Source organism: Macaca thibetana, chromosome 13, assembly GCF_024542745.1.
Source record: "Macaca thibetana thibetana isolate TM-01 chromosome 13, ASM2454274v1, whole genome shotgun sequence".
Classification (NCBI taxonomy): domain Eukaryota; kingdom Metazoa; phylum Chordata; class Mammalia; order Primates; family Cercopithecidae; genus Macaca; species Macaca thibetana.
In genome coordinates, this window is record NC_065590.1 from 101,370,515 (window position 1) to 101,395,489 (window position 24,975).

At 54.9% G+C, this 24,975-nt stretch overlaps 1 long non-coding RNA gene across 1 annotated transcript in view; it reads right to left on the reverse strand.

Moving 5' to 3' along the window:
- Positions 1 to 3,156: 3,156 nt before the first annotated feature.
- The window catches only part of LOC126933484 (uncharacterized), a 451,653-nt gene continuing 429,834 nt past the window's right edge, over positions 3,157 to 24,975 (reverse strand). The window contains exon 3 of the long non-coding RNA XR_007718635.1: positions 3,157 to 3,602. This is a non-coding gene — a long non-coding RNA (uncharacterized LOC126933484). The remainder of the gene's footprint in view (positions 3,603 to 24,975) is intronic.

Sequence of the window (24,975 nt, forward strand, 5' to 3'; positions counted from 1 at the left end):
CACACATGCCAGAGGCTCTGCTGTCTGCGGAAGCAGAGGATGGAAGGAGGCTGGGTTGGAGAGCTTCCAACAGCAGCATTTCTCAGCCAGTCTCGGCCAGGCTGCAGGGTGTCCTGGAGCAAAAAGAAGCCCATCAGAGGAATACCACGGGGCATGGACATTGCTGGGAGCAACCAGGGATTGCTGGCAGCTACTCGGCTCCCAGCAGCAGTCACCTCCTGCGGGGGAGTGAGATGGGAGTGGTGAGCTCGCTTCCATGGCAGTCTTCATGACACCTAGGTCTCATCCCTGCCTTGGGCACCAGGGGAGGAGTGGTGCCATTTAGGGAGACAGAGGATAATAAAGAAAAGGCAGGTTTTTCAGGGGACAGAGAAGTTGCTAATGTGTTCAAATGGGGCTGTGTTGAGTTTGGGGATGCCTTTGAGAGGAGAAGGTGAGCAGGCAAGTAGAACCATGCACGTGGAACCCAGGAAGAGAGGTCCGGGCTGGGAGGACGTTGTGGGGAAACGTGCTAGGAGTAAAGCGGGATTGTGAGGGAGAAGAAAAGCCAGGGGCAGAATGGTAAGGAGATCTCCATGTAAAGACTGAGCAGAAAACAAAAAAGCAATAAAGTGATCTGAGAAGAAGGCCCTAGATAAGCAGGCCATAGTCACAAGGAAGAGTCGAAACACCCGGCCAAATGTTCACAGCAGCCAAGAACAATAAGGATTTTGAAGTACCCTTTGGATTTGGACATGCAGAGAAAGCTCCAACACTTTGGCAAGAGCGTCTCAGGGCGGGGATAGACGTGAGATGTCAGGTGGGGAAGGAAGAGCAGAGTGTGTAAACATGTCTGGGAAGCCGACGAGAAAGAATGTGGTGACTAGAGGGGAATGTGTTCTGGGGACTTTGAGGTTTCAGTTTTTTTCTTTCATGTTTGCTGACACTTGAGATATATGCTTAATGGCAAGAAGGGACCAGTATGCAGGGAAAGGTTGAAGATTTTAGAAAAAGAAGATAAAAGTGAGTCTAGAAAGGTGTCAGGAAGGGTGGAGCTTGGACCCAGATAGAAGAATTAGCCCCAGCCGGGAGGACAGACGCTGTTTCCACTGCAAGAGCAAAGGAAGCCCTAAGGGAAAATAAGTTTTCCATCTTTGGGAAAATAGGTGGATAGAAATTGCACCTTATGCTTTCCAAGTACTGTGACATAGCCAAAAAGATCTGTTGACAATGGGGAGACAGGTGGCCAGCTCTACAGGTGGACAGAATTAGGGATGTTTTCGCAAGGTTACCATGGACACAGAAGTGAGAGCCATCCAGGGACTCTTGGGAGATGTCCAGCACCGGTGAGGACCAGCCACCAGTCTGCACTGGAGATAGAGTCCTGCTCCCGGGATCTGGAATTCTGCAAACACTTCCTTTTGATAATAGATGATGATTTAAGAAAAGTCAAACTCTCCATAGTACCATAAAATCATGTGTTCAAACTTGCTACTTGATCCAATCTCCTACCCTTATTTCTAATGAATAGAAATGCATTTACATGCTTGAGAAATTATAGCATGAGGTTTTGAAACTGGCTAAACTACCTCGCAAGTCTTGTAAGGAAACATCAGGGAGATGTTGGAAGCCCCTTAATAATACATATTGAAAAGTCCTGTCCCTGAATCACCTCAGCTGCTAAGACACCAACTGGGTAACTCTCTTTATGTACTGTACATTGCAAGTCTTCGGCATTCATTCGTTTTGCATTAATTAATCGACCTAACACATATTTATCACATCTAGGCATTGAGGTGACAGGAGTGGGAGAGAAGTGGGGAGGCAAGAATACAAAGTCACAACTCAACACTTAACCTAAAGGAGAAGCACCTGGGCCACTGTTGAAGATAACTAAGCAACAAGGTCACCAGTAGCAGCCACCACCCGTTGGTGCTGAGACCTAGAGAGGATTCTCTGGCACGTGGAGACTCTGAAAGTCTCAGTTTGCAAACGCCGATTTGTACCAGCCCCTGTATTATGCTCTAGCATGTGCTTCTGGGAGAGGAAAGGTACAGTTGCTTGAGAAGCCATACTCCAAAATAAGGGTTGGACGCTTGTATCAGCAGAAAGATTTTCAACTGCCAAGGCCTCTGAGCCACACTCTGAGGGCATGAGACTTAGAGAGAACTTCCATGGGAGAATATACTATAGACTAAAAGATATGCATTTAAAAGAATACAGCCAAAAACATTCTTCATATTTACATTTGTGAACCACAGGGATGGGCATGGTGGCTCACACATGTAATCCCAGCACTTTGGGACGATGAGGCAGGTGGGTCACTAGAGGCCAGGAGTTCAAGACCAGCGTGGCCAACATGGTGAATCCCTGTCTCCACTAAAAAATACAAAAATTAGCTGGGTGTGGTGGTGCACATCTGTAATCCCAGCTACTCAGGAGGCTGAGGCATGAGAATCACTTGAATCCAGGAGGCAGAGGTTGCAGTGAGCCAAGATCACACCACTGCACTCCACCCTGGGCAACAGAGTGAGAGTCTCTCATAAAAAAGATTTTAAAAACTAATAAATTTGTAAACAATTCCATGTGATGTATCAGGCTCTGAACACTCATAATTGATCCTTTACTCTGATGTAACATGCTCTTAAACACAGATTTTCTGAGTTTTTAAAAATTTAACACAAATTCTTAATATTTGTCCTTAAATATTGAATACTAAATTATGTTGGAATATTACTCAAGAACACCTCAGTGTCAAAAATGTTTTAAAATGTGATAGTAATGCATATTTGAAAGGTAGCTAGCACTAACATTCAGCATTCTCCCTTCAAGGAGCGTGAAAGCTGCATGTTTTAAGGGAAAGGTGGAGCCTCGCCACTGCAAATGGCCATTCCCTCTAATGTGGTTGTAATATTTACCTTCCCACCCCTACTCATTTTTTTTCATCCCCAAAGGCATCCAAGTGCATAGTCAGTGTAACAGGTGAGGTTTAGAAGTTAACTTTTTATTTTCAAAGTTCAGGAAGTATTAGGAAGATTGGAGAAATGAATGGAAAGAAAAGAAAAGCAAGACTATGGATTTATATGGCACGTCCCACAGAAAGTCAGTTGCTACGCTTTGATAATTGCATGTGGCACTAAACAGGCCCTTCTATACTCACTTCCATTTCCTCCTCTGCCACGCCCTGTGATTTGGGGATGTTATTCCCTGTTTGACAGATAAGAAGAGCAGACTCACTCGGCCAGACCGAGCAGCACCTTGCTGCAGAACGTACATTTGTTTGACGGCATCGATCACGATTCTTCTGCAACAGCGTGCTGTCTCCTTTATCTCAGACTATTGATTTCTCCAAATACGCTTGCCGATTATGAATAGCTCTCCTTCTTTCTTCAGCGACGACCTGAATACATTCATTCTCAACCTTTAATACTCGGTTTAATCACGGCCTTCCCTGGAAGCCTTCCTGGGTTGCTCCTGCCCTCCCAGGCTGATTGAATCTCTCCCAGCTGCTTTGCATCCACCTCGGTTGCGGCTTTATCCACACTGTGGTGAAATAATTAGTTTCTGTGTCCATCTATCTTCTACTTCATGCTGCTTGCAAGTCTTTTGTGGACATTTGCAGACTGAAAGATTGATGAAAACAATGAATGAATGAATATATTTATTTTGAAATAAAATGCACATAATTCAATAAGTATAAAAATTTGAGAAAAATTTCTTTACAAGTGAATTACTAGAGGCCACTGCAGAAACAGCTTGCCTAATTATGGTTGCAAAGCACCATGAGAAAGGACTCTTGGGGTGTGATTTATTTATAAATGGATCCTCAAGCAAATTCTGAAGTACCGTGGCCTCTTCAATATTAAGCCCGTGCTTACGATTATCACTTTAGGGGCCTGCCTGGTTTTATAATGTAAAACTGAGAAAGCAATGAGCCGGGTTCTCATCCCTAAATCCAGCTGATAATTTTATCCAGACGTTGCTCTCCCCTCTTGTCCAGATTCCGTATTGTTTGATGAATGTTTGGTGAATGTTGCCTAATTGTGTAATGCAAGTGAATGCTGTGAGTAGAAGTGGGTCATTAGCTTGAGTAAATCTTAAAACCCCCAAAGTATCTAAAGAAGGCAAAAAAAAAAAAAAAAAAAAAAGGCATGCCCATATTTAAGACAACATTTCAAAGTCTGCATTTCCTGTAAAAGTCAAAATTGGCAATCGGGATAACAAAATACCCCTTCTATCAACTTTGTATTAAACTGATGAGGTCATCTCTAAGGAAGTACCAGGCAAATTTATTTTATTTTATTTTATTTTATTTTATTTTATTTTATTTTATTTTTGAGACGGAATCTCGCTCTGTCGCCCAGGCTGGAGTGAGTGGCGCGATCTTGGCTCACTGCAAGCTCCGCCTCCCGGGTTTACGCCATTCTCCTGCCTCAACCTCCTGAGTAGCTGGGACCACAGGCGCCGCCACCACGCCCGGCTAGTTTTTTTTTTTGTATTTTTATGGTATCGATCTCCTGACCTCGTGATCCGCCCGCCTCCGCCTCCCAAAGTGCTGGGATGACAGGTGTGAGCCACCGCGCCCGGCCAGTACCAGGTAAATTTTTAGCTAATCTTAGTTTGATAACAGTGATCCAATATTGAGCCTTTAGAAGTCTGAGTAATGGGCCCTGGAGTCTTCTGTGCGAGGCTAATGGGCACTTATGCGCTAATGTTTCTGTAGCACTTACTGTACGCTGTGCATGCGCCGTGGAACCATAAAAGCCTGCTGCTAGGTTTTCCTGCTCCTGGAAATAAATGTTCCTTTTAGGGAAAACTGTTATATTTTTAATGTCTAGCACCACACAGTTATACCTTATAAGTGCGTAATAATGGCTAGTCATTCTAACATGAATATTTCTTCAACAAAAATTGTTATAGGAGTTGGGAGTTTCTCTCTTTTAAAAAAAAAATCACAATATTGTTTCTCAGTTTCTACAAAAAGTGAACAGATGCCTGGCTTGTTTTTGCAAAGTTGCCACTTTCTCATGCACAAAAGGAAAAAAAAAAAAGAAAAGCAAATTTACATTTCCTAGAAGTTCACCACAGACACAAGGCAATCATGCAGAGTAAGGGAGATAGCTTTTTAAGTAGCCTTGTTAAACACACACACACACACACACGCACGCACATGCACATGTGACCATGCCAGAAATTCAAAGGATCCATACTAAGCAGTCTACATTTTGCCCTAAAATCTACGAAGAAAATGAGTCCTCTGGTTGTCGCAGGGAAGCCTTTGGAGAACTCCGACTTACTTTAATTCCTCTCTCTCCAGTAAGCCTCAGGAGGTATTTGAGGCACAGGCCTGGATTTTCATGAAGAAAGTGGAGGGTCTGCTCTGACTATCGCCATACCCAGGAAGGGAGCACATTGACCTGATAATAATATTTCAGCTGTTCCAACTTCCGAGGACAACCGCCTCTCTTTTCCTGGCATCAATATCTAAACTATCCACCCCAGTTACGAAATACTCCAGGACTTTCACTGAACGGAGAGTCTCTTGTTTTATGGCACTCCTCAATTGCCAGTAGAGAAGACATGGAAAAACAAACAAAACAAACAAACAAACAAAAAGGGTTAAAAAAAAAACCCCCCCCCCCCCCCCCCCCCCCCCCCCCCCCCCCCCCCCCCCCCCCCCCCCCCCCCCCCCCCCCCCCCCCCCCCCCCCCCCCCCCCCCCCCCCCCCCCCCCCCCCCCCCCCCCCCCCCCCCCCCCCCCCCCCCCCCCCCCCCCCCCCCCCCCCCCCCCCCCCCCCCCCCCCCCCCCCCCCCCCCCCCCCCCCCCCCCCCCCCCCCCCCCCCCCCCCCCCCCCCCCCCCCCCCCCCCCCCCCCCCCCCCCCCCCCCCCCCCCCCCCCCCCCCCCCCCCCCCCCCCCCCCCCCCCCCCCCCCCCCCCCCCCCCCCCCCCCCCCCCCCCCCCCCCCCCCCCCCCCCCCCCCCCCCCCCCCCCCCCCCCCCCCCCCCCCCCCCCCCCCCCCCCCCCCCCCCCCCCCCCCCCCCCCCCCCCCCCCCCCCCCCCCCCCCCCCCCCCCCCCCCCCCCCCCCCCCCCCCCCCCCCCCCCCCCCCCCCCCCCCCCCCCCCCCCCCCCCCCCCCCCCCCCCCCCCCCCCCCCCCCCCCCCCCCCCCCCCCCCCCCCCCCCCCCCCCCCCCCCCCCCCCCCCCCCCCCCCCCCCCCCCCCCCCCCCCCCCCCCCCCCCCCCCCCCCCCCCCCCCCCCCCCCCCCCCCCCCCCCCCCCCCCCCCCCCCCCCCCCCCCCCCCCCCCCCCCCCCCCCCCCCCCCCCCCCCCCCCCCCCCCCCCCCCCCCCCCCCCCCCCCCCCCCCCCCCCCCCCCCCCCCCCCCCCCCCCCCCCCCCCCCCCCCCCCCCCCCCCCCCCCCCCCCCCCCCCCCCCCCCCCCCCCCCCCCCCCCCCCCCCCCCCCCCCCCCCCCCCCCCCCCCCCCCCCCCCCCCCCCCCCCCCCCCCCCCCCCCCCCCCCCCCCCCCCCCCCCCCCCCCCCCCCCCCCCCCCCCCCCCCCCCCCCCCCCCCCCCCCCCCCCCCCCCCCCCCCCCCCCCCCCCCCCCCCCCCCCCCCCCCCCCCCCCCCCCCCCCCCCCCCCCCCCCCCCCCCCCCCCCCCCCCCCCCCCCCCCCCCCCCCCCCCCCCCCCCCCCCCCCCCCCCCCCCCCCCCCCCCCCCCCCCCCCCCCCCCCCCCCCCCCCCCCCCCCCCCCCCCCCCCCCCCCCCCCCCCCCCCCCCCCCCCCCCCCCCCCCCCCCCCCCCCCCCCCCCCCCCCCCCCCCCCCCCCCCCCCCCCCCCCCCCCCCCCCCCCCCCCCCCCCCCCCCCCCCCCCCCCCCCCCCCCCCCCCCCCCCCCCCCCCCCCCCCCCCCCCCCCCCCCCCCCCCCCCCCCCCCCCCCCCCCCCCCCCCCCCCCCCCCCCCCCCCCCCCCCCCCCCCCCCCCCCCCCCCCCCCCCCCCCCCCCCCCCCCCCCCCCCCCCCCCCCCCCCCCCCCCCCCCCCCCCCCCCCCCCCCCCCCCCCCCCCCCCCCCCCCCCCCCCCCCCCCCCCCCCCCCCCCCCCCCCCCCCCCCCCCCCCCCCCCCCCCCCCCCCCCCCCCCCCCCCCCCCCCCCCCCCCCCCCCCCCCCCCCCCCCCCCCCCCCCCCCCCCCCCCCCCCCCCCCCCCCCCCCCCCCCCCCCCCCCCCCCCCCCCCCCCCCCCCCCCCCCCCCCCCCCCCCCCCCCCCCCCCCCCCCCCCCCCCCCCCCCCCCCCCCCCCCCCCCCCCCCCCCCCCCCCCCCCCCCCCCCCCCCCCCCCCCCCCCCCCCCCCCCCCCCCCCCCCCCCCCCCCCCCCCCCCCCCCCCCCCCCCCCCCCCCCCCCCCCCCCCCCCCCCCCCCCCCCCCCCCCCCCCCCCCCCCCCCCCCCCCCCCCCCCCCCCCCCCCCCCCCCCCCCCCCCCCCCCCCCCCCCCCCCCCCCCCCCCCCCCCCCCCCCCCCCCCCCCCCCCCCCCCCCCCCCCCCCCCCCCCCCCCCCCCCCCCCCCCCCCCCCCCCCCCCCCCCCCCCCCCCCCCCCCCCCCCCCCCCCCCCCCCCCCCCCCCCCCCCCCCCCCCCCCCCCCCCCCCCCCCCCCCCCCCCCCCCCCCCCCCCCCCCCCCCCCCCCCCCCCCCCCCCCCCCCCCCCCCCCCCCCCCCCCCCCCCCCCCCCCCCCCCCCCCCCCCCCCCCCCCCCCCCCCCCCCCCCCCCCCCCCCCCCCCCCCCCCCCCCCCCCCCCCCCCCCCCCCCCCCCCCCCCCCCCCCCCCCCCCCCCCCCCCCCCCCCCCCCCCCCCCCCCCCCCCCCCCCCCCCCCCCCCCCCCCCCCCCCCCCCCCCCCCCCCCCCCCCCCCCCCCCCCCCCCCCCCCCCCCCCCCCCCCCCCCCCCCCCCCCCCCCCCCCCCCCCCCCCCCCCCCCCCCCCCCCCCCCCCCCCCCCCCCCCCCCCCCCCCCCCCCCCCCCCCCCCCCCCCCCCCCCCCCCCCCCCCCCCCCCCCCCCCCCCCCCCCCCCCCCCCCCCCCCCCCCCCCCCCCCCCCCCCCCCCCCCCCCCCCCCCCCCCCCCCCCCCCCCCCCCCCCCCCCCCCCCCCCCCCCCCCCCCCCCCCCCCCCCCCCCCCCCCCCCCCCCCCCCCCCCCCCCCCCCCCCCCCCCCCCCCCCCCCCCCCCCCCCCCCCCCCCCCCCCCCCCCCCCCCCCCCCCCCCCCCCCCCCCCCCCCCCCCCCCCCCCCCCCCCCCCCCCCCCCCCCCCCCCCCCCCCCCCCCCCCCCCCCCCCCCCCCCCCCCCCCCCCCCCCCCCCCCCCCCCCCCCCCCCCCCCCCCCCCCCCCCCCCCCCCCCCCCCCCCCCCCCCCCCCCCCCCCCCCCCCCCCCCCCCCCCCCCCCCCCCCCCCCCCCCCCCCCCCCCCCCCCCCCCCCCCCCCCCCCCCCCCCCCCCCCCCCCCCCCCCCCCCCCCCCCCCCCCCCCCCCCCCCCCCCCCCCCCCCCCCCCCCCCCCCCCCCCCCCCCCCCCCCCCCCCCCCCCCCCCCCCCCCCCCCCCCCCCCCCCCCCCCCCCCCCCCCCCCCCCCCCCCCCCCCCCCCCCCCCCCCCCCCCCCCCCCCCCCCCCCCCCCCCCCCCCCCCCCCCCCCCCCCCCCCCCCCCCCCCCCCCCCCCCCCCCCCCCCCCCCCCCCCCCCCCCCCCCCCCCCCCCCCCCCCCCCCCCCCCCCCCCCCCCCCCCCCCCCCCCCCCCCCCCCCCCCCCCCCCCCCCCCCCCCCCCCCCCCCCCCCCCCCCCCCCCCCCCCCCCCCCCCCCCCCCCCCCCCCCCCCCCCCCCCCCCCCCCCCCCCCCCCCCCCCCCCCCCCCCCCCCCCCCCCCCCCCCCCCCCCCCCCCCCCCCCCCCCCCCCCCCCCCCCCCCCCCCCCCCCCCCCCCCCCCCCCCCCCCCCCCCCCCCCCCCCCCCCCCCCCCCCCCCCCCCCCCCCCCCCCCCCCCCCCCCCCCCCCCCCCCCCCCCCCCCCCCCCCCCCCCCCCCCCCCCCCCCCCCCCCCCCCCCCCCCCCCCCCCCCCCCCCCCCCCCCCCCCCCCCCCCCCCCCCCCCCCCCCCCCCCCCCCCCCCCCCCCCCCCCCCCCCCCCCCCCCCCCCCCCCCCCCCCCCCCCCCCCCCCCCCCCCCCCCCCCCCCCCCCCCCCCCCCCCCCCCCCCCCCCCCCCCCCCCCCCCCCCCCCCCCCCCCCCCCCCCCCCCCCCCCCCCCCCCCCCCCCCCCCCCCCCCCCCCCCCCCCCCCCCCCCCCCCCCCCCCCCCCCCCCCCCCCCCCCCCCCCCCCCCCCCCCCCCCCCCCCCCCCCCCCCCCCCCCCCCCCCCCCCCCCCCCCCCCCCCCCCCCCCCCCCCCCCCCCCCCCCCCCCCCCCCCCCCCCCCCCCCCCCCCCCCCCCCCCCCCCCCCCCCCCCCCCCCCCCCCCCCCCCCCCCCCCCCCCCCCCCCCCCCCCCCCCCCCCCCCCCCCCCCCCCCCCCCCCCCCCCCCCCCCCCCCCCCCCCCCCCCCCCCCCCCCCCCCCCCCCCCCCCCCCCCCCCCCCCCCCCCCCCCCCCCCCCCCCCCCCCCCCCCCCCCCCCCCCCCCCCCCCCCCCCCCCCCCCCCCCCCCCCCCCCCCCCCCCCCCCCCCCCCCCCCCCCCCCCCCCCCCCCCCCCCCCCCCCCCCCCCCCCCCCCCCCCCCCCCCCCCCCCCCCCCCCCCCCCCCCCCCCCCCCCCCCCCCCCCCCCCCCCCCCCCCCCCCCCCCCCCCCCCCCCCCCCCCCCCCCCCCCCCCCCCCCCCCCCCCCCCCCCCCCCCCCCCCCCCCCCCCCCCCCCCCCCCCCCCCCCCCCCCCCCCCCCCCCCCCCCCCCCCCCCCCCCCCCCCCCCCCCCCCCCCCCCCCCCCCCCCCCCCCCCCCCCCCCCCCCCCCCCCCCCCCCCCCCCCCCCCCCCCCCCCCCCCCCCCCCCCCCCCCCCCCCCCCCCCCCCCCCCCCCCCCCCCCCCCCCCCCCCCCCCCCCCCCCCCCCCCCCCCCCCCCCCCCCCCCCCCCCCCCCCCCCCCCCCCCCCCCCCCCCCCCCCCCCCCCCCCCCCCCCCCCCCCCCCCCCCCCCCCCCCCCCCCCCCCCCCCCCCCCCCCCCCCCCCCCCCCCCCCCCCCCCCCCCCCCCCCCCCCCCCCCCCCCCCCCCCCCCCCCCCCCCCCCCCCCCCCCCCCCCCCCCCCCCCCCCCCCCCCCCCCCCCCCCCCCCCCCCCCCCCCCCCCCCCCCCCCCCCCCCCCCCCCCCCCCCCCCCCCCCCCCCCCCCCCCCCCCCCCCCCCCCCCCCCCCCCCCCCCCCCCCCCCCCCCCCCCCCCCCCCCCCCCCCCCCCCCCCCCCCCCCCCCCCCCCCCCCCCCCCCCCCCCCCCCCCCCCCCCCCCCCCCCCCCCCCCCCCCCCCCCCCCCCCCCCCCCCCCCCCCCCCCCCCCCCCCCCCCCCCCCCCCCCCCCCCCCCCCCCCCCCCCCCCCCCCCCCCCCCCCCCCCCCCCCCCCCCCCCCCCCCCCCCCCCCCCCCCCCCCCCCCCCCCCCCCCCCCCCCCCCCCCCCCCCCCCCCTCTGACACTAAACAGAAAGGAGGAGAAGAATCCACTGCCATAAGACAAGTGCCTCTAGGTTTTCAGTCCAATGGGCTCCCAGGGGCTTCCTTTCCCAGTCACTTGGTGGGAGCACTGAGGAGCTTGGTGAATGTCCCCTGTGGGTACTGAGTGCTCAGTTTCCTCATCTGCCCTTTCTCGTTCACCTACAAGCTAGTGTTGGCAGTATCGGGGGTGTATTTACAACTGGGCCAAGTGACTGCAATGAAATGAACATCTAAGTAAGGACTATTGCAGAGTCTGATAAATGCCACTGCATCAACATGCATCCAGGTGTCCTTCCTGAGGAAAAACCACGCCAGCAGCACAGTGATGGAGCCACCCAGGACTGCTGGGGGTGCAGGCCGTCATGACAAAGCACACTTCCAAGGCAGGTGCCACAGATCCCCAGTGAAACCCGGGCTGGATCACCTCCAGCCAGACCCTGGCTAACAGGGAACAGTGAGTCCCACAGCCTGGGACCTGCAGAAGACACCAGGCCACACTGGACTTTGTAAGGGTCAAGTGGCAGCAGGGTCCTTCTCCCACCTGACACCCCCATGGCTGGCAGAAAGAACAGACCCAGCTGGGTCCCCAAGCCATGGCAGGGCACTGTGGGGACCCAAGGGCAGGCCAGGTGCCTCAAGCTGGGAGTGGGAAGATCCAGATAAAGCCACTTGGATTATTACACAAGCAGCATTGATGTGGAAGGGCTTGTTTTCTGGGCTTACAGCACTCACACCTGCCCTACACCTGCCCGCCACATTCTTGAACATTACAAGTCCCTGCACCTGCCCTCCACATTCGTGGCTGCTCTAAGAGCTTGAAGAGGGTTCTCCATCCTTGCCGGATGAGATATCCAGCTTTCCCTTTCATCTTCTCTAGTCCCTGCTTACAAACCCAGGCAGGCCCCCCATTGCCTCCTAGACTCATCCGACGCAGAATGTGCTGTCACTTCTGGCCACCTTTCCGGACTTAGCTGCTGCTCTCCCTTGTCTGAGCGCTGCTGAGCCAGCGACGTTCACAAAGCCTGTCTGACCTCTCATGCACCTGCACAGGGGTCAAGGAAGCCCCTCTGTAAGTGGAGAAGGCCCTTCCCTCCCATCCTGCTGGATGTCTTCCCTGGACAGAATCCAAGACTCCCTGTATTGGTTTGCTAGGATTCCACATCACAGTCACATAGACTAGGGGCTTAAACAACAGAAACGTGTTGTCTAGCAGTTCTGGAGGCTGGAAGTCCGAGGCAGAGGTGTTGGCAGTGTTGATTCCTTCTGAGGCTGTGAGGGGGACTCTGTTTCCAGCCTCTCTTCCGCCTTCTGGTGGTTTGCTGGCAACCTTTGGTGGTCTTCGATGTGTGGAAGGACCACCCTGGTCTCTGCTGTCACCTTCACATGGCGTCCTCCCTGTGTCTGTGACCAGATTTCCTCTTTCCGTAAAGACACCAGTCATATTGGTTTAGGGGCTAAATCTTAACGACTTCATCTTAACTTGATCACTTCAAAGCCCCTGTTTTCAGATAAGGCCACATTTACTGAGAGTAAGAATTTATTACTCTTTTAAGGGGGACATATTGCAGCCCATAAATTCTACCTTTTATTCTTTTTTTTAACTACATTTTAAGTTCTGGGATACATGTGCAGAACGTACAGGTTTGTTACATAGGTATACATGTGTCATGGTGGTTTGTTGCACCCATCAACCCATCATCTACATTAGGCATTTCTCCTAATGCTATCCCTCCCCTAGCCCCCCACCCCCTAACAGACCCCAGTGTGTGATGTTCCCCTCCATGTGTCCATGTGTTCTCATTGTTCAACTCCCACTTATAAGTGAGATCATGTGGTGTTTGGTTTTCTGTTCCTGTGCTAGTTTGCTGAGAATTATGTTTCCAACTTCATCCATGCCCTTGCAAAGGACACGAAGTCATCCTTTTTTATGGCTGCATAGTATTCCACAATATATATGTGCCACATTTTCTTTATCCAGTCTATCATTGATGGGCATTTGGGTTGGTTCCAAGTCTTTGCTATTGTGAATAGTAGTACAATAAACATATGTGTGCATGTATCTTCATAGTAGAATGATTTATAATCCTTTGGGTATATACCCAGTAATGGGATGGCTGGGTCAAATGGTATTTCTGGTTCTAGATCCTTGAGGAATCGCCGCACTGTCTTCCACAATGGTTGAACTAATTTACACTCCCACCAACAGTGTAAAAGCGTTCCTATTTCTCCACATCCTCTCCAGCAATTGTTGTTTCCTGATTTTTTAATGATTGCCATTCTAACAAGGTTAAATATGGTGTCTCATTGTGGTTTTGATTTGCATTTCTCTAATGACCAGTGATGATTAGCTTTTTTTCATGTTTGTTGGTCACATAAATGTCTTCTTTTGAGAAGTGTCTGTTCATATCCTTTGTCCACTTTTTGATGGGGTTGTTTGTTTTTTTTCTTGTGAATTTGTCTAAGTTCCTTGTAGATTCTGGATAATAGCCCTTTGTTAGATGGAAAGACTGCAAAACTTTTCTCGCATTCTGTAGGTTGCCTGTTCACGCTGATGATAGTTTCTTTTGCTCTGCAGAAGCTCTTTAGTTTAATTAGATCCCATTTGTCAATTTTGGCTTTTGTTGCAATTGCTTTCAGTACTTTAGTTATGAAGACTTTGCCCATGACTATATCCTGAATGGTATTGCCTAGGTTTTCTTCTAGTGTTTTTATGGTTTTAGGTCTTATGTTTAACTCTTTAATCCATCTTGAGTTAATTTTTGTATAAGGTGTAAGGAAGGGGTCCAGTTTCCATTTTCTGCATATGGCTAGCCAGCTTTCCCAACATCATTTATTAAATAGGGAATCCTTTCTGCATTGTTCGTTTTGGTCAGGTTTGTCCAACATCAGATGGTTGTAGATGTGTGGCATTATTTCTGAGGCATCTGTTCTGTTCCATTGGTCTACATATCTGTTTTGTTACAAGTATCATGCTCTTTGGGTTACTGTAGCCTAGTAGTATAGTTTGAAGTCAGTTTACCTTTTATTATTTCAGGCACTATCACTCATCCTACCCGGGCATCCCCACGTCCTCCCTCCTCGTGACTCAGATTGTCATGTTTAATCTGCTACTTCCAGGCTCACAGAACATGGAGTTGTTTCATTTTGTGATTCCTGCCCCACTTCTCCATGCACTCTCTGAGGGCTGGAACAGCCAAGACACGTGTCCCCTACAGGGGCTACAGGTAGGCATGCAAAAGAAAAAATAATTGTTGGCTGGGCGCGGTGGCTCAAGCCTGTAATCCCAGCACTTTGGGAGGCCGAGACGGGTGGATCATGAGGTCAGGAGATCGAGACCATCCTGGCTAACACGGTGAAACCCCGTCTCTACTAAAAAATACAAAAAAAACTAGCCGGGTGAGGTGGCGGGCGCCTGTAGTCCCAGCTACTCGGGAGGCTGAGGCAGGAGAATGGCGTGGACCCAGGAGGCGGAGCTTGCAGTGAGCTGAGATCCGGCCACTGCACTCCAGCCTGGGAGACAGAGCGAGACTCCGTCTCAAAAAAAAAAATTGTTAAATCCACCTATTGTTTTCAGTTCTTCTGATCTTCAACTCAATGTTATCTCCCTTATGGGATTGTAAACGCCTTCAGGGAGGGGTCCTCATCCTTGGCTTTTCTCCCATTTCCCACAGTACTGAGCTAGACATGGGCACTGGAGGAAGCCAGGAAAACAAGATTTTTCCCATAAACAGACCCAAGAGGATGCTGGATCTACCTTTACGCTCATTCTGCCAAAGTTTACCAAGGAAACAGGGTGCATTATTTCAGGACCATGACTGCTTCTTTCATAGAAATGAGGCAGAGAAGCCTCAGCGACTCACCTGATTTCTCCTAAACTTTACTGGCCTCTGAGAATAGAATTTTCCTTTCTGGGACTTTTCAGGAAGCACCCTGCATCCAAGAGCACAGAGTAGGTATTTTTCTAACGATATTTGGCTTGCTAATCCCTTGACCCTTCAAGCGAATCTTCAGTAAACATTTTTTAGCATTTAAACAAAAGTAGCCAGTGTTACTAAGTAATTTTAGGCCAACTATCCAAGACAGAGCATTTGACTCTGGGAGAAAAAGGCTTTTCCTGGCTTTAATGAGTAAGTTCTCTGTTTTCAACAACCTTTCATCTCAAGTTTCAAGGTGTGCTTGAGATTGAAACGACAAACATCCTGTACTTTGTCCTATGGCTACATCTTCTAATGGAGACAGACACAACACAACATAAGCAGATGCTTTCTTTATCTGGCCCAGGGAGATTTCACAAATGGGCACTTCCTGCTGTTGCCATGCATGTGGAATTGTTAGTTAGAAGTAATCACTCCTGGCTGGGGGCAGTGGCTCATGCTTGTAATTCCAGCACTTTGGGAGGCCTAGGTTGATGGATTACCTGAGGTTGGGAGTTCGAGACCAGCGTGACCAATATGGAGAAATATCATCTCTACTTAAAAAAAAAGAAAAAAAATTACAAAATTCACCAGGCGAGGTGGTGCATGCCTGTAATCCCAGCTACTTGGGAGGCTGAGGCAGAGGCAGAGGAATTGCTTGAACCCAGGAGGTGGAGGTTGTGGTGAGCCGAGATTATGCCATTGCACTCCAGCCTGGGCAACAAGAGCGAAACTCCATCTCAAAAAAAAGAAAAGAAAGTAAAAAGAAATTATTACCCCTGGTCCCTGGTCACCACGGCTGTGGCTTTCACATCCAATGTGCATCCTTCCTCGGACTTACACCTCCTAGGAGAGGAGGAAACAGGGAACCAGGAAATGGAAACATGGTTCCATAATTGTTATTTTTAAATTAAAATGATATTGCTATATCATTCAGACCATAACATTCACCCTTTTAAAGTATACAAGTCAGTGATTCTCAGTATATTTCAGTAAATATAGTGCACAAGAACAGTTTTAGAACACTTTAGAACATTTTAATTCCCCAAAAGAAGCCCTGAACCCATTAGCAGTCCCTCCCTGTCTCTGTCCCTGGCAACTGCTAATCTACTTTCTGTTTCTGTGGATAAAGAAGAAGATTAGCTTGAAAGATCAGCTTGTATATTTAATGCTATGCTCAGTAAACAAGGACAAAATACAAAAACCCGGCACTAATTCAGTTTAATTTTCTAGGAAACTCATTCTGTGTTATTTTAAAAAAATGTGATTTTCATTAGGACTGATGAATTTAAAGTCCTGATACTGATGGACAGGCCATTGGGCAGAAGTGAAAGAAAACTTTGAAACCTTCTGCTTAGCCCTTGGGGTGTGATCTGGCCCCACACAACTGGGAGCTGTTACCACTCAGTTCATCTGTAACTGACTAGAGGATGGTCCTTAGGAAAGATCATCAATGGAGCATTGTCAAATCAACAGCAGATTCTGTTTGTTAGGTGGTGTTGGGTTCACAAGGCTCTCTCTTCCATCAGCTTTCCTAAGGGAGCTGCATCCTGACTGATTAATCTTTCCAGTGATAACAGAGTTTGGGTGGGCCAGCCCCTTAAGAGGTGAGCTAGAGGGCAGGACCCGAATTTCCAGTTTCTTTGAGCATTCACTGCCCTGCATTGTGCTGACTTAGGTAAGTAACACATAAATATTTTCAAACGATGGCCTTGGCATGTAAAAATCACAGTTAAAAATGACTTGGGGATACTGCAGCCACTCACATACCCATTGTTTTATTCAATACATATTGATGATTGTCATGAAATTACACTGGCAACAGATGCTCAGGAGAGAAACATACCAAATAGACATGGATCCCATTCACAATTACTTCACAGTTACTTCTGAATATCTGTAGAGTGGGGGAGAGAGAAGGCACTCTTAACCGCCAGCAATATTACACATCAAAAGTGAGACAGGCCAGAAACTCAGTCCTGGGAGGAACGATAGAATAAGACTAAAAAGAAATTATTTCCACCAACCTGAGCAGCTATATGAATATCTGCCCTTCACCAGACACATGTGTGAGCATGCATGACACTCATGTACACACATTCTCTCTCACACACTCATATGCACTCACAGACTCACTCAGACACAGTCAAGAATTACCTCATTATTACTGAGCACTTGCTACTCATCAAATCTCTACAAATAACTTTCTGTTTCTATTTTCCTAATGTCTGCAATAGCCTTAAAAGGTAGGAATATCATTATCCCATTTTTCCCAAGGAAACTGAGAAGCTCCAACCATTGTCTAGCTAGGAAAAGGACGGGGCGAACCCAGAGTTGTCTGATTTTAAATCCATGTTCTCGTCCTATAAGCGAAGTGGGCTTTCTGACTCATGGAAAAAGAATCAGCAGAGCAAGCTTTCAGAACAAGCAGTGTTCTGCTGTGTGAAGATGAGAAGGGCATCTATCCAGGTGGAAGGAAGAGAGAGCCCTAGGGGATGAGAGGATGGGGAAGGGGAGTGAACCTGTTAAGCCCTATGCTGCAGAACTGGAATTTCAGCTCAAATCTGCAGACACAAAAGCCACCGTGCTTAACTCCCTCGATGCCTCTCATAAGTAGCAGAAACTATATACACTTTGCATTTATTACAAGGGTTTGTAGCATTCGGGGCACATGAAAGGTTTCGAAAGCCAAGCAAACCCCTAGCAGGGGCACAAACAGAACATCCCTGTGGTAACCGTGAGTTTATCTTCTTGCTTAATGAACACAATTCAGGCCTTGCCCTGTCCAGCCCGCACTCCAGGCCCAGGAACCACAGGGAGGAAGAACAGAAGAGCCGTGGGCTCCATCGGAGAGCCAGGTATGAGGCTTCTGAGGAGGCCTCCAGGACAGGCAGTCACTCAGCCTGCAGAGAACAAGTTGAAGGAAAGTGTAATGAGTCTTCTAGAAAAGAAAGCTCATGTGCTCAGAAGATTACAGTTGGATCAACTAATTCCTGAAGACTTAGTAAATCGCAGCACGCTGAAACAACTCAACCTCTGGAGGCAGCAGTGAATGACTTCCAGCCCATGTTCTTAGGCCTGGATGATTAAGAGCAAGAACGCTGGACCCAGAAGACCTGGGTTTCAATCCCATCTGCAGAAAGTGGAGAACACGACTAGAGCTGTGAGGATTAGGAACATGGATCCATGGGAGATGAGGAGAGCAGAGCAGGCACACATGGAGCCTGGCCACAATCAGTTCTTCTCTTCCTGGGACCGTGGCTCAGTTCTTCTCTTCCTGGGACCTCCCAGAGCACCAAGCTTAGAAACCGAAGCCTGTGCTCCCCATGGGCTGCTCAGATAATGGGGGTTCTCACAATAGGACGTGACTCTCCAAAGGGCATGTGAAAGCTTATTTGTAAATGTCCAAAAACAGGGTAAGTTTTCAACAGTTGGTAAGTTTTAATCTATAACATGGCCCAGGGATAGGTTAATAGATTCTGCAGACACCTTCCAAATCACTAATTCTCTTAAGTGCCATTTCAAATGAGCTGAAAGCAAATTGTACTGCTGGTTATAGTCTAATATTGGGAGGAAAGAGTGCTTAGATGCACCAATTACACCATTTTCCCTAAAAAAAATCAATCATCTCATTATTCTCTGTCCATCCATCATCCATTCATTGATTTAATAAATAATGCTGAGGACAATATTCACATCTCCTACACAGCATAGATTATAAAAAGGATAATTATGATGGCATTTTGAGGCCACAAGCAATTTTATAAGGGACATTTTATATAATTATTAATGTAAAGAGACTTAAAAAAGTCATTTACAAAAGAATAAAATTACAACGTATAGTTTATTTTTTCCTAAGATGGTGAACTTGAATCTAGTCAAGCTTTTAGTTAAGTCAATTTCAGTTTATAGGTGTTACAGTTTGTAGGATATACGGGGGACAAAGGAACAAGGTAAGCAACACTGACCTGGAACATTCTACGGGACTGCTGGCCTGCTGTCTTCCACAAATCAGTGGCCTGAGAAGAACCGTTCTAGATGAAAGGAGATGAAGGGACATGACCAAGTTTGACTCATGATTCTGGAGGGGAGGCTGCTTTCACAGACTGTGCAGAATATTACAGTGACAAATGGGTCCCTGAGGGATGCTGCTATGAAAGTTTAGATTACTTCCTTTTTAAACTATGTGCATGCACTTAAATAAAATAAAAAGTAAATTTTAAATTGCGAGTGAAGCAGTGTCTGTGGTGGTATATGCTAAGAATTCAGAGGAGAAAGAGTTAATGGCAGATAAAACTATCAGAGAAGGCAAAATAGAGCACAAAAGGCATAAACTGGGCCTGCAGAAAGGAGAATTGGTTGTACCTGAGGAAGACCTCTTAGTGTGCTGTGGGTCTTTCCTGGGTGAGAGGTGTAATTTAACTTGAATGCAGCTCAATCAATATTTACCGAACCACATATTTTGTGCACAATGTTGGGTGTGTGTGAAATATTCAGTATGATGCCTGCCCAATGAGAACATCTAAATGTTGATAGACACTCATTATCAACTCTGCAATTTCCCTTTAATAAAAACATTTTTACAAGAGAAACTTACCACCTCCTCTTCCAAGAAATGAAGCCAAATGGTTACTAGCCTAATGATTCCTAGCACATATTCTGGTTCCAGAATGCCTGGTTTTGAATCTCTCCTCTTTACCCACTGGCTTAGTAATCTTGGATGAGCTACTTAAAGTTTCTGTGCCTCAGTTTATTCATGCCATGGTAACAGCAGTGCTCACATCATAGGGTTGCAGTGAGTATGACATGACTTACTCTATGAAAAGTACTTAGAACAGTGCCTGGCACATGGAAAGTTCTAAAGCAACTGTGAATGCCACGAATTTAAAATAATAAAAAGGGTGGGAGGAAGGAGAGGATCAGGAAGAATAACTAAAGGGTACTAGGCTTAATACCTGGGTAATAAGATAATCTGTACAAACCTCCATGACACAAGTTTACCTACATACAAACTTGCACAAGTATCCCTGAACTTTAAATAAATGTTAAATTAAAAATAAAATAAAATAATGAAAAATAACTAGTACTATCTAACTTCAAATTCACTTAAATACTATAAGGGGGATAAACAATGTATTTACAATGGTTAACTCTGGATTGCAGAATTACCTGTGATTTTCATTTTTTCTGTAAACTTGTTGATATTTTCTTAATGTACTGAAGTTAATAAGCAACACTTCTACAAGGAGAACAGGGTAATTCAAATTATATTAGACCTTTAGCTATAAGGAATCTGTTATTTGTTAATATAATATTTAAAGGTTTAGAACAATTAGCATACATTTGTCTATATGAATCACAAAACACCCTGCCATTATTCCCATTATGACAGTGAAAATAATGAGTGAGGGGCTGGACGGGTTAAATTTATTTTCCAAGGCCCTCAGAGACGGTATTGGAGTTGGTCTTTGGAGTGGCCAAAGCTTTTTCCCTTTGCTTCTAATTTGCTATGAAAGATATAGAAAATCAATGTACAGACCTTCTCAGTGATATTTCAAAGCCCCTTTAGATATTTGTAGTATGCTAATATGTCCATGAGCGCTCAGAATTCTCAAGTCTCGCACAGGAGCGGTCAGTGTTTGGGAAGGAGGCAGCCCTAGCTCCCTGCCCATGCCCTCTGCTTTCTTATGCATGCTTCCCCTCTAATTCTGAAAACCATGACAAAGCCAGGAGGGCTTAGGCGGTGCAGGGGTCCTCTGGGCCAATTCAAATGCCTGCGACCCAGTTTTCAGTTGTAGGACGCCTGCAAAATGTGGAGAAAATGCCCAAGGCTGGGTGGCAACGGCTTTAAGCTGAGCTCCGCCAGATCCTACATGTAAGATCTGCAGTCACTCTTTTCTTTCTCCTTCATGAGGTCCTTCCCACCTCGAAAGCCACGCTATTGTCTAAGCGTGGGTCTCTTTGAGGAGAAAAGTAAGAGGAGGACTTGGCTCATGACTGGTAGCTGATCCATTAGGGGCTGTGACACACACCTTCCCTTCCTGTGAAACCGGAGCCAGGGTCTCCATGGATCCCACAGGGCCAGCAGAGCTCTGCAGGGAGGAGGGCGGGGTGTCCAGGTCCCTCCCCCAGACGTTCGCAGGTCGCTCTGCTGCCCCCAGTTTCCCTTGCAGTTTCGCTAACTTGATATTCCCTTTCGCCTCCTAAATTGTTGTTTTACATGTCTACATTCCCTAACTGACTTGATTGTTCCCTAAGACTCAAGTGGGAATTCTCTGGATGCTGACGGAGGGAAAAAGAAAGGATTGAGGACTCCTAGGGGAAAGAGACTTAAGTCAGTACCACATAGAAGACATTGTTTAAAAGGGGATGGAGGTAAAAATATGACCAAGAATTTGTTTTTTTCCTTAAATCACTGGAATACTCTATTACTCATTACTAGATGGACAAGTCACATTGACGGCTTTACTCTTTTAGGATGGAAAATATGTGTACTCTCTCTAACACTGTAGGATCACGCAAAAATGGAGGCCAGGAGTAAGATTCTTTACACATATATTGATACCTTTTCCTTCAGTAATACTCCTTTTAAAAATTGTTCACACCTAGCAGGGCGCAGCGACTAAAGCCTGCAATTCCAGCATTTTGGGAGGCTGAGTCAGGAGGATCACTTGAGCCCAGGAGTTTGAGACCAACCTGGGCAATGTAGTAAAACCCCATCTCTACAAAAAGATTTTTAAAAGTTAGCCAGGCATGGTGGTGCGGGCCTGTAGTTCCAGCTATTAGGGAGGCTGAGCGGGGAGGATTGCTTGAGCCAGGAAGGTCAGCTGCAGTGAGCTGTGTTTGCACCAGTACGCCCCAGCCTGGGCAACAGAGCGAGACCCTGTCTCAAAAACACCCATCGTGTACACCTATATTATCTTGTTCAGGTGCCACAGAATGTCCTGAGGTTAGAGTAGTGAGAAGCCTAACACTGGGAAATCCTTACTCTGTGCCAGACATCAGGCTCAGCTCTTTGTATTTTTTATCTTCTCTAATCCTCACAAGAACCTGCTGGGAGACAGACTGTTCTTCACTTTTCACAGATGAGGAAACCGAGGCAGAGGGAGGCTTAGTAACTTGCCCAAGGGCCAAGTAGTGTCAGCAGGATTCCAACCTGGACTTCTCTTTCTAGGCCTAGAGCCTTAGCTCTTAATCACTCCACCACAAACAACTGCACATAAGGAGATTGAGGCCCAGAATAGCTTAAATGATTAGCCAAGGACCGCGGAGCAGGACCCAGGCCTTCCAAACTTCAAGGTAATGCATTTCCCACAGGCACACACGCTTGTACATACACACCTGCGCACACACACAATCCATCCCTTCTCTGACTTACCGGATCCACTACACCACTTTATAAAATAGTTGCTGCAGTTTGTTATTCACTTTTTGGGCTGGAATCTCCACGGCTGCACACAGTGTAGATGGGCGGACTGGAGACGGCTAACACAGAAGGTGCGATGCACCAACTTCAGGCAGCAAACATTCGCTGAGTGCCAATCGTGTAGTAGGCCTAATGTGAGGTGCTAGGGACACCGAGATTAATGAGACAGGGCCACAGCCTCCAAAAAAATAGTTTAAACAGAAGGGACATGAACCCTGTAATCAGTGTAAGCAGTTGTACAAACACATAAACAAAAGTGATGAATGCAGTTGCAGAGGCCCAAAGTCCAAGGGTTAAAACTGCCAGAAGGTAGCCAGGTTGCCCATAGATGGTCAGCAGCAAGGCTGCCTGCTGTTCTCTTGATTTAGGGTCGAGCTGTCTCTGAAGGAATCCCCTTGTGGTTAGGTGGCTTGCAGAAAACCTTCTGTGGAGCACTGAGTACCAAGAGCCTTTAGGCGTGGGCCACCCATCTTGCCCACATACCAGTACACTCCAGGCAGAGCAGCCCGGAGCTCCGATTAACTCCCGGGCAGCACAGCTCTTTCTGCACCCAGGCCTGGCAGCTTAAAAATCAGCACTCAGACCAGCCAGACAGCACACTTCCCCATCACAAACAGCTCCTAAATCTGATTCTAAGACGTTATTCTCAGCTTTGACCTAATTGGATGATCTCATTCATAGATTTATATTTAAGGACGTCTTCTAAATGGCTAATGAACAGCTGTGTTGGCCAAATCGGAATGGAGAGGGCTTGGGCCAAAGAGAACTGGGCACAACGTCATTTACTGAGTGTCCTCAAGCTACTCACTTAGCTGTTCTGTTCCTTGGTTCTCTTACTGGAATATCAGAATATTCCCATTGTAATGGCAAAAGTGCATGGTGGGGTGACATGAGACCATGTACATAAAGAATCTTACAGTATGACTAGCCTCTAATGCTATTGAAGCTAAGTTTTAACAAAATATGTCAGATATTTTATCATAAATATGTATGTCTAATATATCTCATACCAAGTTATATGTCATCTCTCTAATAAACAGATATCTAATAAATATAATAATATATATAATTGTAGTATCCATTAGACTTAAGAAATATGTATTTTAAAATGAATGTTGCCCTGAATGTTATCTAACAAAGTCACCTTTAATATATCTATATTTCTTGTTAAGTTGTCCAAATGCTAGGTAAATTCTGTGAGAAGAGACCACGTGGGGAGGGTGGAATTAAAGAGGTGATATTTTACAAAAGTAATTCTATTCAATATACTCATGAATATAAAACACCTTGACTATTTGGCTTCAAATATGGCATGTGGACCAGGGATTTAAAACATTTATCATAGAAATTTTCAAACATACACAAAAATAGAGTCCAGTGAAACCATGTTTCCATCATTCAGCTTCAACAATCAATAATTCCCAGCCATTCTGGTCTCAGTAATAGCTCAGCACCTGGATCATTTTGAAGCAAACCCCAGATGTCACATCATGTCAGTGATTTTTAAATTGTCCTGTGTATTTATTTACACCAATACAGAAGAACTTCTCAGCCAATGATTTTTAATGATTAATTTCTGTTACATTTCCTTTGTAAAGTACAGATTTGATACCACCAAATTTCCTATCATACTACAGAGATGGATCACTGCTCTTCAGTGAATATCCGTTCTGTGCCAGTGCTAGCCTACACCGAATATTTTCAAGGAAAATAAGTCTCAGGTGAAGTATTTTGACCAATCTTAAGTAGTAGCTAAATGGCTAAATAGAGATTGGATCTTAGGCCTATAGGAATCCCAAGATTTTGCAGTTGTCACATAGGAAAAACTCCTACTTAGATTACACATTTCCTGGGACATGTCTACATGTTTGTGTGGACAATATTTTCAAGGATTAATCCATGCAGTGGTATAATATCTTTTAACCTCGCCGACTTTTCCATTAAAATTATACATTGACTTTTACTGTCTTCAGAGTAGAGTTGTTATTAAAGAAATGTCAAAATAGAAACACAAGTAGTTTATTTTCGGCTTCTCATAATGCCTAGATTTGCAGAAATACTTGCAGATTGAGTGTGCAACCACCTCCAGGAGCCCAAGCCACTCACTCCCGATCCCCATCCCTGCCGCCCCTCCAAGCCCCACCCCTCTGCCCCACAGCCCAGCCCCATCAACCAGGCCGAAGCTAGCAAGGGGCCAAGGTTCTCTCATGACCACCAGCCAGCTATGAGCACTGTGAAGGAGAAGTGATGCTGGGCGGGGTTGATCTCATCTCCAGCATTCTGAAAGCATCCTCAGTTTATCAAAAATGAAGTCAACTGTTTTTCCTTTCAAAGGCACTGAGAACAAGGCATGATCTGGATGAGATGAGGGCTCCCACACTCCAGCGACTGCCAGCAGTGTGATGGATGGGTGCCTCCAGTCCACAGTGCAATGAACACTTCAGAAAACACCTTCCCGGTCTTAGGTCGATTCCTGGGGAATTTGTATCCCTTACCACTAAATCCAATTCGTCACTGCGATATATATAAAACCCTGAGCAAAATAAATATCTATTTGACCACACTGACCCTAATTTCCAATATTAAGTGCTACCAAAAGGCAAAACAAGAGCTTAATAGAGAAATTGTGTTCAGCGATAGAAAACAAAGAAAATGATGATGTTTGCATAAAACCAACTTGCCTATAGAATCTTACCTGCTTATTAGTATTACATAATGCATTTGTGTTTGTTTGTTTGTTTGTTTTTTTTGAGACAGAGTTTCACTCTTGTTGCCAAGGCTGGAGTGCAATGGCATGATCTCAGCCCACTGCAACCTCTGCCTCCCAGGTTCAAGCAATTCTCCTGCCTCTGCCTCCCGAGTAGCTGAGACTACAGGCATGCGCCACCACAGCCAGCTAATTTTGTATTTTTAGTAGAGATGGGGTTTCTCCATGTTGGTCAGGCTGCTCTCAAACTCCTGACCTCGGGTGATCCGCCCACCTCAGCCTCCCAAAGTGC